The sequence below is a fragment of the Hyla sarda genome, chromosome 11 (assembly GCF_029499605.1).
Source record: "Hyla sarda isolate aHylSar1 chromosome 11, aHylSar1.hap1, whole genome shotgun sequence".
NCBI lineage: Eukaryota > Metazoa > Chordata > Amphibia > Anura > Hylidae > Hyla > Hyla sarda.
The window spans coordinates 28457918-28476331 of record NC_079199.1 but is presented as its reverse complement, the minus strand read 5'-3'; the positions used below and the strand labels follow the sequence as shown (position 1 = coordinate 28476331).

The 18414-nt window shown below is 47.5% G+C and overlaps 1 protein-coding gene across 3 annotated transcripts in view; it reads left to right on the top strand.

Moving 5' to 3' along the window:
- Nucleotides 1–2265: 2265 nt before the first annotated feature.
- Nucleotides 2266–18414, top strand: part of HECTD1 (HECT domain E3 ubiquitin protein ligase 1) — a 100202-nt gene continuing 84053 nt past the window's right edge. For all 3 annotated transcript variants that reach the window (XM_056546023.1, XM_056546024.1, XM_056546022.1), the window contains exon 1: nucleotides 2266–2529. The gene's annotated coding sequence lies outside the window, so the exon portion shown is untranslated. The remainder of the gene's footprint in view (nucleotides 2530–18414) is intronic.

The window sequence follows — 18414 nt, the reverse complement described above, 5'->3', positions numbered from 1 at the left end:
TGCTGCTCTCGTGGATGCCGGACTAACAGGACGGTTCTGCGCAACTTTCAAAGACACGCTAGGCCTAACAAAACCTGCCGGCCTCAGCTGAACCAAAACCGTGAGTTCTAATCTAAATCCCGCTAATGCTAGCGTGACTACTGGACCGCAACTAAACCCCTAAATCCAGTGGAACAGCGCACAGTACTAAAAGACTCTAAATGCTAAAGTCCCAACCTTTGTCAATCTCCAAGGAAAGCAGTTGTTATGCTTAGAGACTGTTCTGTTATTGAAGCTTTCAGAAATTCTTCAGTAAAAGTTATACCTGTTTCAGAAAACTCTCCGGTTGTGGACAATCTATTATTTTATACCTCTGTATCGCTCTTGGGAAGGGTGGCGTAGGACAAGCATTACTGAGGACCCCTCACCCTGGCGTCACGAATAGCAAGGGTTAACAAACACCCTTTAATTACAGCACAGCTACGCTCCACATACCCTACATCCCCCAGGCTATCACACATTCACATAGCAGAATTTCTGCAGCAAAATTTCCGCTGCAGGAATTCCATTGAAGTAAATAGGCAATACATTTCTGCCGAATTTACTGCAGAATTTCCATGAAGAATTCCGTGCAGAAATTATGTTGTGTGAATTTAGGCTTATGCTCTGTTCACATTTGATAAAGACCCAACGCTCCTGATATATATATATATATATATATATATATATATATGTATATATTGGCATACTTGCAGAAGGGTTTGCATATACTGACCTATACCCATGCTGGGCCCATTGAGGACCCTACTGTTTTGCCTGTATGCCAGTGTACACCATGGCACCCCGAAGTGGGTCCATTAAGTTAACAGTTTACTAGTTACTATGTTTGGTCCTTTTCTAAGTGTATACTGTTATTTTGCAACATTTGGCCGCCTGCCATGACTGAATGTAGTCACTAGTAAACTGTATTCCTAATGGCAGGGGCGTTGCTATAGTGGTAAAGTGGTAACAGAGGTAGCAGTCGCACCAGGGCCCTGGTGCCTAAGGGGGCCCCAAAACACATCTGCCCCATAAGAGACCAGTATTTGAATTGGCATATTGGGCCCTGTTGCAGATTTTGCATCGGGGCCCAGAAGCTGCAAGCTACTCCTGTGCCCAAAGGACCTGGCACAAGTATGGCATCCAGGCAGAACGGTAGGAGAATTGAAAAATGGACATGATCCCGGTACATCACAGAACAAGCAAAATGGCGCGGTCCTTATCAGATGTGAATGTAGCCTCAGCGCTTTATTACACGGGCCGGTTAAAGGGGTACTCCGGCCCTGAGACATCTTATCCCCTATCCAAAGGATAGGGGATAAGATATCTCACCGCTGGGGACCCCCCCAATCTTGTATTTGCCACCCACCTGTTTGAGCAGCACGCCATGGTGCCAGCTCACAAACAGCCAGTTGGCGACCACGGGGCCAGAGTATCGTGACGTCAACCCCTGCCCCTGCTATGCAAGTCTATGGGAGGGTGCGTGACGGCCGTCACGCCCCCTCCCATAGACTTGCATAGCGGGGTGGGGGGTGACGTCATGATACTCTGGCCCCGTGGTCGCCACCCGGCTGTTTGTGAGCTGGCACCACGGCGTGCTGCTCAAACAGGTGGGTGGCAAATACAAGATTGCGGGGGTCCCCAGCGGTGAGACATCTTATCCCCTATCCTTTGGATAGGGGATAAGATGTCTCAGGGCCGGAGTACCCCTTTAACAGCCCTCCTTGCATGATTCTTGAGCCATATAATAGGCCATAGCTCTTTCAGCTGTTGCAAAACTACAACTCCCAGCATGCCCGGACAGCACTAGAAGTTGTAGTTTTGCAACAGCTGGAGGTCCAGTTTGAAGATTGTTTCGTGCGTCTCCTCCATTTACGATGTTTCAGGTTTTGATTTCAATAATTAAAATAAAATAAAAACCCGAACGTGTGAACACCGCCTGACATTGGCGCATGTTTTACTGCACATGATAAAGTACCTGCTCCACAAGCTATGAATACACTGCAGATTGGGGGAGATTTATCAAAACCTGGGCAAAAGTTGATCAGTTGCCCATAGCAACCAATCAGATAGCTCCTTTTTTATTTTTGGGAAGGGCTTTTGTGAGAAATAAAAGGAGCAATTTGATTAGTTGCTATGGGCAACTGGTCATCTTTACCTTTACACAGGTTTTGATAAATCTATTCAATTATATGTAAAATAAACGTCATGAGGCGCTATACTGCTTTATTGGTTGGTTTCATGGTTGTCAGTCAGTGCAGCCGTGGGCGGGATGAACCTGAGGTAAACTTTTTCCATCTTGTAAAACCGAGTCGGGCGGGCGCGTGAAACAGAAAATCTCCCATGAGTGTGTGGTCTGCCCGCAGCAGCCTAGGACTGTGCTTGAGAGCGCCCTCTGCAGGTAGTCGGGCAGCAGAGCGGGCGGAGTCTCGGCCTGAGCCCGTGACTCGCTCCTTGTGACTCCGGGATCGTCCGGAGCTGTGAGGCCCAGACCGGCTCCGTACGGATACGGTAAGTCGCTGAACGTCCTTCTCTACGTGCGGTGTGTGATGTGTCGGCGATATGTCGCGCTGTCACTGCTGTCTCCATGGAGTTCTCCCGGAAGAGGCCTGAAACTCCAGGCTAAGGACCGGGCCTAGCCTATCCGGGGCAGAGGGGTGCACGGCCGCCGGGGCTCGGGCTCTACTCATAACCCAGGCGGATAGTCGGACCCGATGGCGCAGCTGGGGGACCCGGGGAGGATTGCGGGGCCCTGGACGGTCGGATCACCGTGTCCTGTAATGGGCAAATATGTCTGCCCGGCCGTGTGAGGGGAGGCTGGAAGTGGCCCCTAGTGACCCGGGCCCCATATATACAATCACTACCGGGGCCCCCCCATATATATATACAATCACTACCGGGGCCCCCCATATACATATATATATACAGTAATTACCGGGGCCCCCCATATATATATACAATCACTACCGGGCCCCCCCCCCATAATTATACAATAATTACCGGGGCCCCCCATATATATAATCACTACCGGGGCCCCCCCATATATACAGTAATTACCGGCCCCCCCCCCATATCCATATATATATATATATATATATATATATATATATATACACAGACAATCACTACCGGGGCCCCCATATATACAATCACTGCCGGGCCCCCCCATATATACAATCACTACCGGGGCCCCCCATATACATATATATACAGTAATTACCGGGGCCCCCCATATATATATACAATCACTACCGGGGCCCCCCCATATATACAATCACTACCGGGCCCCCCCCATATCCATATATATATATATATATATATATATATATATATATATATATACACACAGACAATCACTACCGGGGCCCCCATATATACAATCACTGCCGGGCCCCCCCATATATACAATCACTGCCGGGCCCCCCCATATATACAATCACTACCGGGGGACCCCCATATATATACAATCACTACCGGGCCCCCCCATATATATATATATATATATATATATATATATATACACACACAATCACTACCGGGGCCCCCCCCCATATATATATATATATATATATATATATATATATATAATCACTACCGGGGCCCCCCATATATACAATCACTACCGGGGCCCCCACATATATAAACACACGCACAAAATCACTACTGGGGCCCCCCATACATACAATCACTACCGGGGCCCCCCCATATATACAATCACTACCGGGGCCCCTATATATATATATATATATATATATATATATATATATATAACACACACACATACAGACAATTACTGCCGGGCCCCCGCATATATACAATCACTGCCGGGGGCCCCCCCATATATATACAATCACTGCCGGGGGCCCCCCCATATATATACAATCACTACCGGGGTCCCCATGTATACCAGCACTACCGGGCCCCCATATATATATATATATATATATATATATATATATATATATATATATACATACAATCAATACCAGGCCCCCCCCATGTGTACCAGCACTACCGGGCCCCCCCCCCCCATGTATACCAGCACTACCGGGGCCCCCCCCCCATGTATACCAGCACTACCGGGGCCCCCCCCCATGTATACCAGCACTACCGGGGCCCCCCCCCCCATGTATACCAGCACTACCGGGGCCCCCCCCCCATGTATACCAGCACTACCGGGGGCCCCCCCCATGTATACCAGCACTACCGGGGCCCCCCCCCCATATATACCAGCACTACCGGGGGCCCCCCCCCCATATATACCAGCACTGCCAGGGCCCACCCCAATATATACCCAATACATACCAGCACTGCTGCTCCCCCCCATATGTACCAGCACTGCCGGGGCCCCCCCAATATATACCCAATACATACCAGCACTGCTGCTCCCCCCCCATATATACCAGCACTGCCGGGGCCCCCCCAATATATACCCAATACATACCAGCACTGCTACCCCCCCCCCCCCCCCCATATGTGCCAGTACTGCCGGGGACCCCCATATATACCAGCACCCTCATACATCCCAGCACACTTGTGAGGCGTACCCATATATAATGACAGGTCCCCCTTATATACCAGCACTGCCCCCCTCCATGTACCAGCACTGCCGCCCCCCCTTATATACCAACACTGCCGCTCCCCTCCCTTATATACCAGCACTGCCGGGCCCCCCCATGTACCAGCACCGCCCCCCCCCCCCCTTATATACCAGCACCGCCGCCCCCCCCCCCCCCCTATATACCAGCACTGCCGGCCCCCCCATGTACCAGCACTGTCCCTCCCCCCCCCCTTATATACCAGCACTGCCCCTCCCCCCCCCCTTATATACCAGCACTGCCCCTCCCCCCCCCTTATATACCAGCACTGCCCCTCCCCCCCCTTATATACCAGCACTGCCGCCCCCCCCCCTTATATACCAGCACTGTCTGGCTTTCTCTGTGCAGATGGTTATTCTTGGTGATCTCTGACGGTCGCAGCAGTACACAGAATAATTCCTCCTGTTCCTGGGGAATCTGATTAGAAATGATGATTCTGCTTTCATTAATGGAAGATATTTCACCTATTACAGGGTCCCTGCTCCATTCTGTATAGGGGGCTCAGTGCTCCCCCCGCTCCGGCTCCCGGGTTGGCTGACCCCCCGCTCCGGCTCCCGGGTTGGCTGACCCCCCGCTCCGGCTCCCGGGTTGGCTGACCCCCCGCTCCCATGTCGGCTGACCCCCCGCTCCGGCTCCCATGTCGGCTGACCCCCCGCTCCGGCTCCCATGTCGGCTGACCCCCCGCTCCGGCTCCCATGTCGGCTGACCCCCCGCTCCGGCTCCCATGTCGGCTGACCCCCCGCTCCGGCTCCCATGTCGGCTGACCCCCCGCTCCGGCTCCCATGTCGGCTGACCCCCCGCTCCGGCTCCCATGTCGGCTGACCCCCCGCTCCGGCTCCCATGTCGGCTGACCCCCCGCTCCGGCTCCCGGGTCGGCTGACCCCCCGCTCCGGCTCCCGGGTCGGCTGACCCCCCGCTCCGGCTCCCGGGTCGGCTGACCCCCCGCTCCGGCTCCCGGGTCGGCTGACCCCCCGCTCCGGCTCCCGGGTCGGCTGACCCCCGCACCGGCTCCCGGGTCGGCTGACCCCCGCACCGGCTCCCGGGTCGGCTGACCCCCGCACCGGCTCCCGGGTCGGCTGACCCCCGCACCGGCTCCCGGGTCGGCTGACCCCCGCACCGGCTCCCGGGTCGGCTGACCCCCGCACCGGCTCCCGGGTCGGCTGACCCCCGCACCGGCTCCCGGGTCGGCTGACCCCCGCACCGGCTCCCGGGTCGGCTGACCCCCGCACCGGCTCCCGGGTCGGCTGACCCCCGCTCCGGCTCTACATTTGTCTTCTAACAGGGTACCTTGTGTTTCACGCTCTGCTGTTCTCGCTCTCATACGGTGTACGCCGCTCACTGTACACATCATACATGTTTATTTAGTCAGGATACTTTGACCGACATTCACAGACCTTTAAACTGGCTTCCTCGCTCACTTTACCAGTGTGCAGATCATGTCTAGTCATCGCCGGCGCGCACTGACTCCGGGTACACAGACATTTATGTTTACTGTGACTCACAATGACACACGATGACACAAATAATAACATATTAACGCCATTTACCAAACATTCTCCAGTCGGATACAATGTCCTCACTGGGACAGTTTTGTGTATCATGTTATGATAAACTCCAGTGTTTTCTGACCAGGGTGCCTCCAGCTGTTGCAAAACTACAATTCCCAGCATGCCCGGACAGCCTTTGGCTGTCCGGGCATGCTGGGAGTTGTAGTTTTGCAACAGCTGGAGGCACCCTGGTTAGGAAACACTTGTATACTTAGTGTTCCCACTTAATGCAGTAAAGTTTAACCTTCTTGTCTGTATTTATTGTGACATCTTGTTACCTTGAGCTGTATCCTAGTACAACCACCAAAGTCTATGGAGCAGTAATACAGTGCACCTAGTTAAAGGGGTACTCCGGTGGAAAACTTATTTTATTTATTTTTTTAATCAACTGGTACCAGAAAGTTAAACAGATTTGTAAATTACTTCTATTAAAAAAATCTCAATCCTTCCAGTACTTATTAGCTGCTGAATACTGCAGAGGAAATCCTTTTCTTTTTGGAACACAGAGCTCTCTGCTGAATCACGAGCACAGTGCTCTCTGCTGACATCTCTGTCCATTTTGAGAACTGTCCAGAGTAGGAGAAAATCCCCATAGCAAACATAGGCTTCTCTGGACAGTTCCTAAAATGGACAGAGATGTCAGCAGAGAGCACTGTGGTCATGATGTCAGCAGACAGCTGTGTTCTAAAAAGAAAAGGATTTCCACTGTAGTATTCAGCAGCTAATAAGTACTGGAAGGATTAAGATTTTTTTTTTAATAGAAGTAATTTACAAATCTGTTAATTTAAGAATTTTTTCTTCTTCCAGGGGACTACCCCTTTAAGTTATCTGTCACGTAGAAATGTTGTTTATAAATATAGCATGGTTATGTAGAAATCCGCTATATTACCGCTTGTGCCGTTATGGAGAATTCTGCTATATAACTGTTAGCGCGGTAATGTAGCACTGGTAACATTGAGAGTATAGTTACTTGTAATAATCTTGTCCTTGGCCCCGATACTGAAAAAAAATGCTTTTGTTACTCATCTGAAGAGTCAAAGAGGCGTGTTAGTGCATTGTGATGTCAGGCCACGCCCCCTCACTGCAAGTCTATGGGAGGGGGCGTCACGCCCCCTCCCATAGACTTGCAGTGAGGGGGCATGTCCTAAAGTCATGAGGACCCTCGCAGCGCGCGCACAGCGTTCAGAATTAAATGAACGCTGGCCAGTGGAGTACCCCTTTATTATGGTTGACAGTGTCCAGGAAAAATCCCATGCCTGATGAAGCCGTGCAAGCGCGGTTAAAAGCGTTGCATTATCCCAATAAAATCCCTTTTTAGGATGCATTCCCACATGGCGTATTTTGCTGCGTATTTGCTGCTGCGTATTTTATTTTCTCTGTTGAAGTCAATGGGTAGGAAAATACGCAGCACCAAATACGCAGCAAAATACGCCGTGTGGGAACGTACCCTTACTCACCTGACGTGTCCGTCCTCGGTCAGCGCCGTGAAGCAGCGCCATCTTCTGGAAGTCGATCCCCATTTGCCGGAAAAATCCCAGGCATTCTCTGTTCATCAGTGTTGTGGTACACGCACGGTCAGCTTGCTGGCTGCAGTGGTGTCTTCACCGTCACCCCCAACAGCCCTGGCTGTCAATCATAGAAGAAGAGGGCGACGATAGCCAAGGGGGAGAGGCATTGCATCCGGGACCCAACAGTGCCCTGACCACGCCTCTTTGACTCTTCAGAAGGGCAAATAATCAAGCTTTTTTTCTTTTTTTAATTGGTATGAAGGCTACGGGCAAGATAATTACAGCTACCTCTACTCCTTGTTACCTGTGCTAGATGACCATAATAGCAGTTATGTAGCAGATCTCAGATTCCCCCCCCCCCCTGTTTATCAGCCCAGCGCTGTGCTGCTCCCCATTGGGGGACTAATCATATGTGAACCGCGAGCGCTGCTTCTTCCCCCCCCAAATAATTATCACCCGCTGCGCTGTACTGTACTATCCTGTGCTTGGGCTGCAAAAATAAAATAAACTTTAACTCTCCTTCCTTCGTACCCCCGTCCCCCGTTACCGGCCTCACGGTCCAGCGATGCGAGCCTCATGCTGCTTCCTGGGGATGGGAACGTCACAGAGCTGTCAGCTTATCACTGGCTGCAGCGATGACCCGCCTCGGCCGGTGATAGGCTGAGCGCACTGTCATGTAAGGAGCTCTGGCCGGCTTCATACATGACTATGGCGGGTCATCGCTGCGGCTGGTGATAGGCTGAGCGCACTGTCGTGTAAGGAGCTCTAGCCGGCTTCAAACATGACTATGGTGGGACATCGCTGCGGCTGGTGATAGGCTGACGGCTCTGTGACGTTCCGATCCCCAGGAAGCAGCAAGAGCAGAGTAGGGACCGTAGGAAGGTGAGTTAAAGTTTATTTTGTTTATTTTTGCAGCCCGGGCACAAGGATAGTACAGCACAGTGCAGCGGGTGATAATTATTTGGGGGGGGGGGGAGAGAAGCAGCGCTGGTGGGTCACATATGATTAGTCCCCCGATGTGGGGGGCAGCGCGCTGCGACTGATAATTCATTCATTCGAGGGGTATTGCGGTATAGGAAAAATTCATATCGTGCAGGAAAAAAAATTTCAGTATTTGGTATGAACCGGTATACCGCCCAGCACTAATCTCTAGATGATTGACTGCTATTAAAGGGGTACTCCACTGGAAAATATAAAATATATATTTTTTTAATCAACTGGTGCCAGAAAGTTAAACAGATTTGTAAATGACTTATATTAAAAAATCTTAATCCTTCCAGCACTTATCAGCTGCTGTATGATCCACAGGAAGTTCTTTTCTTTTTGAATGTCTTTTCTGTCTGACCACAAGTGCTCTCTGCCGACATCTCTGTCCATTTTAGGAACTGTCCAGAGTAGGAGCAAATACCCATAGAAAATCTATCCTGCTCTGGACAGTTCCTAAAATGGACAGAGGTGTCAGCAGAGAGTGCTGTGGTCAGACAGAAAGTAAATTCTAAAAGAAAAGAACTTCCTGTGTGCATCATAACAGCAGCTGATAAGTACTGGATGGATTAAGATTTTTAAAGAGAAGTTAACAAATCTGTTTAACTTTCTGGCACCAGTTGTTTAAAAAATGTTTTCCAGTGGAGTACCCCTTTATAGGAGAACTCCAGCAAATTTTATATTTCTTTTAGGCCGAGTTAACATGGGAGTCAATGGGAACCGTACAGAACCATATGTGTGTACGGTTCCATCCGGTTTGCACTATACGGTTTTTGACTTTGCAGTTTTTTTTTATTTGAATTTCAATCAAACAAGTGAAACTTTATTCATAATGAAGTGAAAAGTTAAAAACGTATGTTTTTTTTTTTTTTTCTTAAAAAAAGGATGCAACCGGACATAGTTTTTCAAACCGTATACGGGTTAACTTGTACACACGTTTTGATACAGTTTAGGAACCGTTTTTTCTTCTCAAAAACCTGATACGGGAACTGTATTGCGAAAACGTGGTGTGGACCCGGCCTTACCGTGCTGCCGCAGTGATGCACTCAAAGTAGTAGTATAGCCCTAGCTTTACATAGTTTCTTATCCTTGTATAAGAAGACTGTGTATATTGCTATAACTAGTACTTTGCCCTTGTATAATCTCTAGGATCTCCCCCCCAAGCCTCCCCCCCCCCCCCCCCCCCCCCCCCGGGGTGGTACACAGCTCAGTTTGGGGACAGGGTGATCCTCAGCAGCTCCTCCTCTACAGGACATGGTCAGCCGGCGTCTGCCTAGTCACGATGCGTTATGTACACAGGACACGGCCTATGGGTAATGACGACCTTAGGTTATTGTTTTTATTAACCCCTTGCTGTAAGTTTGTATTTAGTTACTGTTTCTGGGGAGTTGGCCTGCGGGGCCTGGGTATTCTTCTGTGTTCCGGAGACGAGAACTGTTGCTGTACACACAGGCGGCGGCCATCGCTCCAGGATGAGAGGAATTACAATCTGTTGAACATTCCAGCTGCTCAGTAAATTGATCCCTCTCTCCTTCTGGCTTATTGGTGATAAGTTTCTCGCTGGGCTGTGTATGAGCACAAAACGCCTTCTGTGAGAGTCCCTCTGTGCAGATTTGGTTGCATAAGGCTTCATACAGTATATCCACAATCCACACCTTAGATCACTTGTAGAGATGAGCGAACTTACAGTAAATTCGATTCGTCCCGAACTTCTCGGCTCGGCAGTTGATGACTTTTCCTGCATAAATTAGTTCAGCTTACAGGTGCTCCGGGGGGCTGGAAAAGGTGGATACATTCCTAGGAGACTCTTTCCTAGGACTGTATCCACCTTTTCTAGCCCACCGGAGCACCTGAAAGCTGAACTAATTTATGCAGGAAAAGTAATCAACTGCCGAGCCGAGAAGTTTGTAACAAATCGAATTTACTGTAAGTTTGCTCATCTCTAATCACTTGTTTCCCCACCAGCGTGCCTCCAGCTGTTGCAAAACTTCAACTCCCAGCATGCCCGGACAGCCTACGGCTGTCCGGGCATGCTGGGGGTTGTAGTTTTGCAACAGCTGTAGGCACACTAGTTAGGAAACACTGCCTTAATTGTTCAACCTACACTACAGCTATTTCTCCCACATCAATTAAAGTACGGTGGAAAAGTAATTTATTTTATTTTTTTTAAATCAACTGGTGCCAGAAAGTTAAACAGATTTGTAATTTATTACTATTAAAAAATCTTTATCCTTCCAGTACTTTTTAGCAGCTGTATGCTACAAAGGAAATTCTTTTCTTTTTGAATTTCTGTTTTTGTCTTGTTTACAGTGCTCTCTGCTGACACCTAATGCCCGTATCAAGAACTGTCCAGAGCACGAGAAAATCCCCATTGCAAACCTATGCTGCTCTGGACAGTTCCTGACACGGACAGAGGTGTCAGCAGAGAGCACTGTGGACAACACAAAAAAGAAATTCAAAAAGGCGGTGGCGGTGATAGCACTCGGGACCCCTGGACAGGTAGGGGGAGAGTAGCGGGTGGCGGCAGCGGTCTATGGCACCGCAAAAGCCGCTGCAGTTCATTGATTTAAAGCACCCGCTTTAAATCAATGATCTGCAGCGGTGTCGCAGGGGGATAAATAGCCGATAACTTATACTGGAATATCGGTATAAGTTATTGGCTGTCGGCCCTAACCTCCACCGATTATCGGTATCGGCCCTAATGGCCCCCTAAAAAAACCCAATATTGGTCGATCCCTACTTGGAGGTTACTTTTGGGTAGTGTACTTTTTGATTGCTAGGAATGCCTCTGTGATTCTCTAAAGGCATTTTGCCCAATTGACAAGCAGGATGGTACACCTTTAAGGGTGCGTTCCCACAGGGCGTATACGCAGCGTATTTGACGCTGCGCAAAATGTATGGCAGCAGCGGGAAATACGCTGCGTATCCCTTGCTCACTATACACACAGGGCTTTCCGGTGGCAGCCCTATGTGTGTAGTGAGTTTTGGAGGCGGGGCCGTGTGCCGGCGTATCTGTGACGCGCGGCCCCGCCTCCAAAACTCACTACACACACAGGGCTGCCGCCGGAAAGCCCTGTGTGTATAGTGAGCAAGGGATACGCAGCGTATTTCCCGCTGCTGCCATACATTTTGCGCAGCGTCAAATACGCTGCGTATACGCCCTGTATACGTATACGCCCTAAAGGGGTACTCCGCTGCTCAGCGTTTGGAACAAACAGGAGACGGTCCCGGGAGCTCGTGATGTCATAGCCCTGCCCCCTCCTAACTCCCCGCCCCCTCAATGCAAGTCTAAGGGACGGGGCATTCAGAACAGTTTGTTCCAAATGCTGAACAGCAGAGTACCCCTTTAAGATGTTAGGAGGTAGTGGGAGCTGTGGACATGTGACGGTACACAAATACAGAAACCAGGTTCCGGGAGATGTAGTTTTGCAACAGCTTGAGGCACACTGTTTGGGAAACACTGCCTTAGATTATTTATTTTTGTAACTTCCTTTTTAAAGTATTTTTTTTTTTCTATTTTTTTTCTTCTTCCTGGTTTCTGAAGGTGAAATACTCTCATTGACAACCCCCCCCCCCCATAACATACCCAGATAGAAACTTCTGATTACTCAGATACAGATTGCTGCATAACTAGGCATGCAGTTATGTCTCAGGCGGAAATGTAAATGATTACAGTTGTGGTCTGATTAGACACTTGGTCTTGCCACAAGAGGGCATATAAGTGCTTCCCTCACTGTAATTGAAAAATAAATAAATAAATAAAAATATTAAATTTACCTCTAAGCCCCACCCACGAAAAGTGCAAGGAACGGCAGTGTTGGAGAAAGTTGCAAATTGCACAAAATCAGACCTGTGTATAAAGCAGGCTTTTATAAATTAACCCCCCCCCCCCCCTATTCCCAAATATACATGGATGGTGATAGTTGGGGCTTATATACATATATATATATATATATATATATATATATTTCAGCAAATGTGAAGGTGTGAATACAGCCTAATGAATCCATATAATTTCCATGTTTTATGTTAGGCCTGATGAACAAAGAAATAATGGAGGTGTGAACAGTGCTTTAGAATTTAACATGGATGTTAGCATCAATACCACATCAATTCTAATGACTGTCCACATCCTATGCATGTGAATTGGGTTTTGTAAATCTCAGCTCATATGTGGTGTTTAAAGGGATATTCCACTGGAAAACATATTTTTTTTTTTTTTTTTTTAAATCAACTGGTGCCAGAAAGTTAAACAGATTTGTAAATTACTTCAACAAAAAAAAATCAGCTTATCAGCTGCTGAAGTTGAGTTGTTCTTTTCTGTCTGTCAACAGTGCTCTCTGCTGACATCTCTGCTTGTCTCGGGAACTGCACAGAGTAGAAGAGGTTTGCTATGGGGATTTGCTTCTACTCTGGACAGTTCCCGAGACAAGTGTCATCAGAGAACACTTAGACAGAAAAGAACAACTCAACTTCATCAGCTCATAAGTACTGAAAGGATTAAGATTTTTTTAAATAGAAGTAATTTAAAAATCTGTTTAACTTTCTGGAGCCAGTTAATATATAAAAAAAACATGTTTTTCCCCTCTGGATAACCCTTTTAATCCTTCTAATACTTATCAGCTGCTGAAGTTGAGATCTTTTCTGTCTGACCACGCTCTATGCTGACACCACTGTATGTCTCAGGAACTGTTCAGAGTAGGACCAAATCCCCATAGCAAACCTCTCCTTCTCTGGACAGTTCCTGACATGGACAGAGGTGTCAGCAGAGAGCACTGTGGTCAGACAGAAAAGAACAACTCAACTTCAGCAGCCAATAAGTACTGGTAGGATTAAGATGTTTCATTTACACATCTGTTTAACTTTCTGGAGCCAGTTGACACGAGAAAAAGTTTTTTTTTTTTTTTACTGGAATACCCCTTTAAGTGTGGGAAGCGATAATCCCATCTCTGGGCATTTTTTGGACCCTGATGTTTCAGGCTAGGGCTACATGGTGATATGGTAACCAAAATATCTGTGTGCCTTCGGCTGTCCGGGCATGCTGGGATTTGTAGTTTTGCAACAGCTGGAGGCACAATGGTTGGGAAGCACAGCATTAAGCGTTTAGTTCTGTAGCGATCCTACAAGAGAAGAACGTAGCTATACAGACCGGACTTCAGGTCCAAACTTCTCAGTCATGTGGTTTGCCGAGGAGCCTCGCATAACAAGAACTTGGATTTCATGATGAATATTTTAAGCCATAATTTACAGTAGAAGTAGGAATGATAATAGGGCCAAGTTGTCTGCAATATAAGAAATAGTGAAGTTTATAACTCGAAAGCAGTAATGCTCTAGCAATGTCTACTACTCGCTGCAGAAAACGTGGTCACAGGAGATGTTTATTGGTGGAAATCTGACACATCAGCCATTTATTTTAATGAATTCTAGTGCTGATTCATAGTAAGGCTGCGTTCACGGCCGTCTAGACCCGTCCCGTTCTTCTCCAGTCAAAAATAAAATCGGACTTAAAAAAAAAAAAAAAAAAAAAAAAAAAAAAACGACAATAATGGATGCAAACAGATGTTATTCGTTTGGCTCCATTATTGTTCAGTTAATAAACCCCCCAAAAAAATGTATTGGGGTTCTGAGCATGCTTAGAAGTAAAAACGGATCATAAAATGGATTGAAAAGACGGATGCAAACGGATGACATTAAAGGCTCATCCGTTTTCCCTAAACTTCAATGTTAAATTTATTGTATCCGTTTTTTCGACGGAAGAAAAAATACTGCATGTATGTTTTTTTTCTGCCATCTAAAGAAAGGGAAATGGGGGAGATTTATCAAAACCTGTGCAGAGGAAAAGTTACCCAGTTGCCCATAGCAACCTATCAGATCACTTCTTTCATTTTTAACAAGGCCTCTCTAAAATGAAAGAAGCGATCTGATTGGTTGCTATGGGCAACTTTTCCTTTGCACAGGTTTTGATAAATCTCCCCCAAAGAGTGCAAACGGGTACAAACTGATATAAACGGATTGTAAAAAAAATCCCATTGACATGAATGGGATTTAAAAAATTAAAAATGTTTGTCCGTTTACAGCCTGGAACTGAAACGGTGATAAAAAAAACAAAACAAAAAAAAAAACCAGGGACAGACGGCCGTGTGAACGCACCCTAAGATAAATATCTGAGCAGAGCAATGGAAGTGTCCTCTATAGTTCTTACGTTTCAGTAATCCCTGGTGGTCTCAGCTGTGTAATCTCCTCCTTGCAGGTATCTGTGACCTATTTGGGTATGTTCACACTACGTAATTACCGCGGAATTCCGTGAGCGGAATGCCGCGAATGGAATTACGTGCTATGAACATAAACATCAGTGTGATGGGTCTTCCGTGAGACCCGTTGACACTGCTGTAATTGTTCAGCGCAAAGAAAGAACATGTTCATTCTTTGTGCGGAAGTCCGCGAACACTATATAGCCGTCAATGGTGACGGCGCAGTGCCGCGCGGTCCTACCGCCGAAGTATTGCGGCGGCCGCCAGAATGGAATCTCCGCTCGCGGAATTCTGCAAGCAGAGATTCCGTTCATTATCCGTAGTGTGAACATACCCTTAGAAGTAGATAAGTTGTATGAATTCCCTATAAGGCATGTATGGGCCCATGCTGTGCTTGTGTATGAATTCTCTATAGGGCGTGTATGGGCCCATGCTGTGCTTGTGTATGAATTCTCTATAGGGCGTGTATGGGCCCATGCTGTGCTTGTGTATGAATTCTCTATAGGGCGTGTATGGGCCCATGCTATGCTTGTGTATGAATTCTCTATAGGGCGTGTATGGGCCCATGCTGTGCTTGTGTATGAATTCTCTATAGGGCATGTATGGGCCCATGCTGTGCTTGTGTATGAATTCTCTATAGGGCATGTATGGGCCCATGCTGTGCTTGTGTATGAATTCTCTATAGGGCGTGTATGGGCCCATGCTGTGCTTGTGTTTGAATTCTCTATAGGGCGTGTATGGGCCCATGCTGTGCTTGTGTTTGAATTCTCTATAGGGCGTGTATGGGCCCATGCTGTGCTTGTGTTTGAATTCTCTATAGGGCGTGTATGGGCCCATGCTGTGCTTGTGTATGAATTCTCTATAGGGCGTGTATGGGCCCATGCTGTGCTTGTGTATGAATTCTCTATAGGGCGTGTATGGGCCCACGCTGTGCTTGTGTATGAATTCCCTATGGGGCATGTATGGGCCCATGCTGTGCTTGTGTATGAATTCTCTATAGGGCATGTATGGGCCCATGCTGTGCTTGTGTATGAATTCTCTATAAGGCATGTATGGGCCCATGCTGTGCATGTGTATGAATTCTCTATAGGGCGTGTATGGGCCCATGCTGTGCTTGTGTATGAATTCTCTATAGGGCATGTATGGGCCCATGCTGTGCTTGTGTATGAATTCTCTATAGGGCATGTATGGGCCCATGCTGTGCTTGTGTATGAATTCTCTATAGGGCGTGTATGGGCCCATGCTGTGCTTGTGTTTGAATTCTCTATAGGGCGTGTATGGGCCCATGCTGTGCTTGTGTTTGAATTCTCTATAGGGCGTGTATGGGCCCATGCTGTGCTTGTGTTTGAATTCTCTATAGGGCGTGTATGGGCCCATGCTGTGCTTGTGTATGAATTCTCTATAGGGCGTGTATGGGCCCATGCTGTGCTTGTGTATGAATTCTCTATAGGGCGTGTATGGGCCCACGCTGTGCTTGTGTATGAATTCCCTATGGGGCATGTATGGGCCCATGCTGTGCTTGTGTATGAATTCTCTATAGGGCATGTATGGGCCCATGCTGTGCTTGTGTATGAATTCTCTATAAGGCATGTATGGGCCCATGCTGTGCATGTGTATGAATTCTCTATAGGGCGTGTATGGGCCCATGCTGTGCTTGTGTATGAATTCTCTATAGGGCGTGTATGGGCCCATGCTGTGCTTGTGTATGAATTCTCTATAGGGCGTGTATGGGCCCATGCTGTGCTTGTGTATGAATTCTCTATAGGGCGTGTATGGGCCCATGCTGTACTTGTGTATGAATTCCCTATAGGGCGTGTATGGGCCCATGCTGTGCTTGTGTATGAATTCTCTATAGGGCGTGTATGGGCCCATGCTGTACTTGTGTATGAATTCCCTATAGGGCGTGTATGGGCCCATGCTGTGCTTGTGTATGAATTCCCTATAGGGCGTGTATGGGCCCATGCTGTGCTTGTGTATGAATTCCCTATAGGGCGTGTATGGGCCCATGCTGTGCTTGTGTATGAATTCCCTATAGGTCGTGTATGGGCCCATGCTGTGCTTGTGTATGAATTCTCTATAGGGCATGTATGGGCCCATGCTGTGCTTGTGTATGAATTCCCTATAGGGCATGTATGGGCCCATGCTGTGCTTGTGTATGAATTCCCTATAGGGCGTGTATGGGCCCATGCTGTGCTTGTGTATGAATTCTCTATAGGGCGTGTATGGGCCCATGCTGTGCTTGTGTATGAATTCCCTATAGGGCGTGTATGGGCCCATGCTGTGCTTGTGTATGAATTCTCTATAGGGCATGTATGGGCCCATGCTGTGCTTGTGTATGAATTCCCTATAGGGCGTGTATGGGCCCATGCTGTGCTTGTGTATGAATTCTCTATAGGGCGTGTATGGGCCCATGCTGTGCTTGTGTATGAATTCTCTATAGGGCGTGTATGGGCCCATGCTGTGCTTGTGTATGAATTCTCTATAGGGCGTGTATGGGCCCATGCTGTGCTTGTGTATGAATTCTCTATAGGGCATGTATGGGCCCATGCTGTGCTTGTGTATGAATTCTCTATAGGGCGTGTATGGGCCCATGCTGTGCTTGTGTATGAATTCTCTATAGGGCGTGTATGGGCCCATGCTGTGCTTGTGTAGGTCTCAGATGTGATGGACAGGTTTGATTTTTCTACAGAATTTACATGAATTCCTATTAGAGAAAACCTTGATCTGTGTTCCATTGAATATTTTTTTCATTGATATTAGTGGAGAATGTCTCTGTAATATGTTGCAGTATAAAGGCACTCATTCAAATATCCCATGGGGCACCCCGGGCCTATAATAACCAAAACTGTCATTTGCCTTTTAGGGCTGTCGCCCCTAAGGGACTGATTCCCTTAACCAGTAATCCCCTTTTTAAAACTTCACATTTGTTTTAATTCATAAAAAAAAAAAAAAAAATCCTGTGCTGAATTATACAAAACAGTGAGTTTATAAGCACAACCAAGGATTGGGTGACTGTGCCCATATGGGTATTTCACTTTTATATTGGGGTATCCAGTGTAAAGCCCACTCTAATAGTTCAGTTATATTGGGGTATCCAGTGTAAAGCCCACTAATAGTTCAGTTATATTGGGGTATCCAGAGTATAGCCCACTAATAATTCAGTTATATTGGGGTATCCAGTGTAAAGCCCACTCTAATAGTTCAGTTATATTGGGGTATCCAGAGTATAGCCCACTCTAATAGGTCCGTTATATTGGGATATCCAGAGTAAAGCCCACTCTAATAGTTCAGTTATATTGGGGTATCCAGAGTATAGACCACTAATAGTTCAGTTATATTGGGGTATCCAGAGTATAGCCCACTCTAATAGGTCAGTTATATTGGGGTATCCAGAGTAAAGCCCACTCTAATAGTTCAGTTATATTGGGGTATCCAGAGTATAGCCCACTCTAATAGTTCAGTTATATTGGGGTATCCAGAGTAAAGCCCACTTTAATAGTTCAGTTAT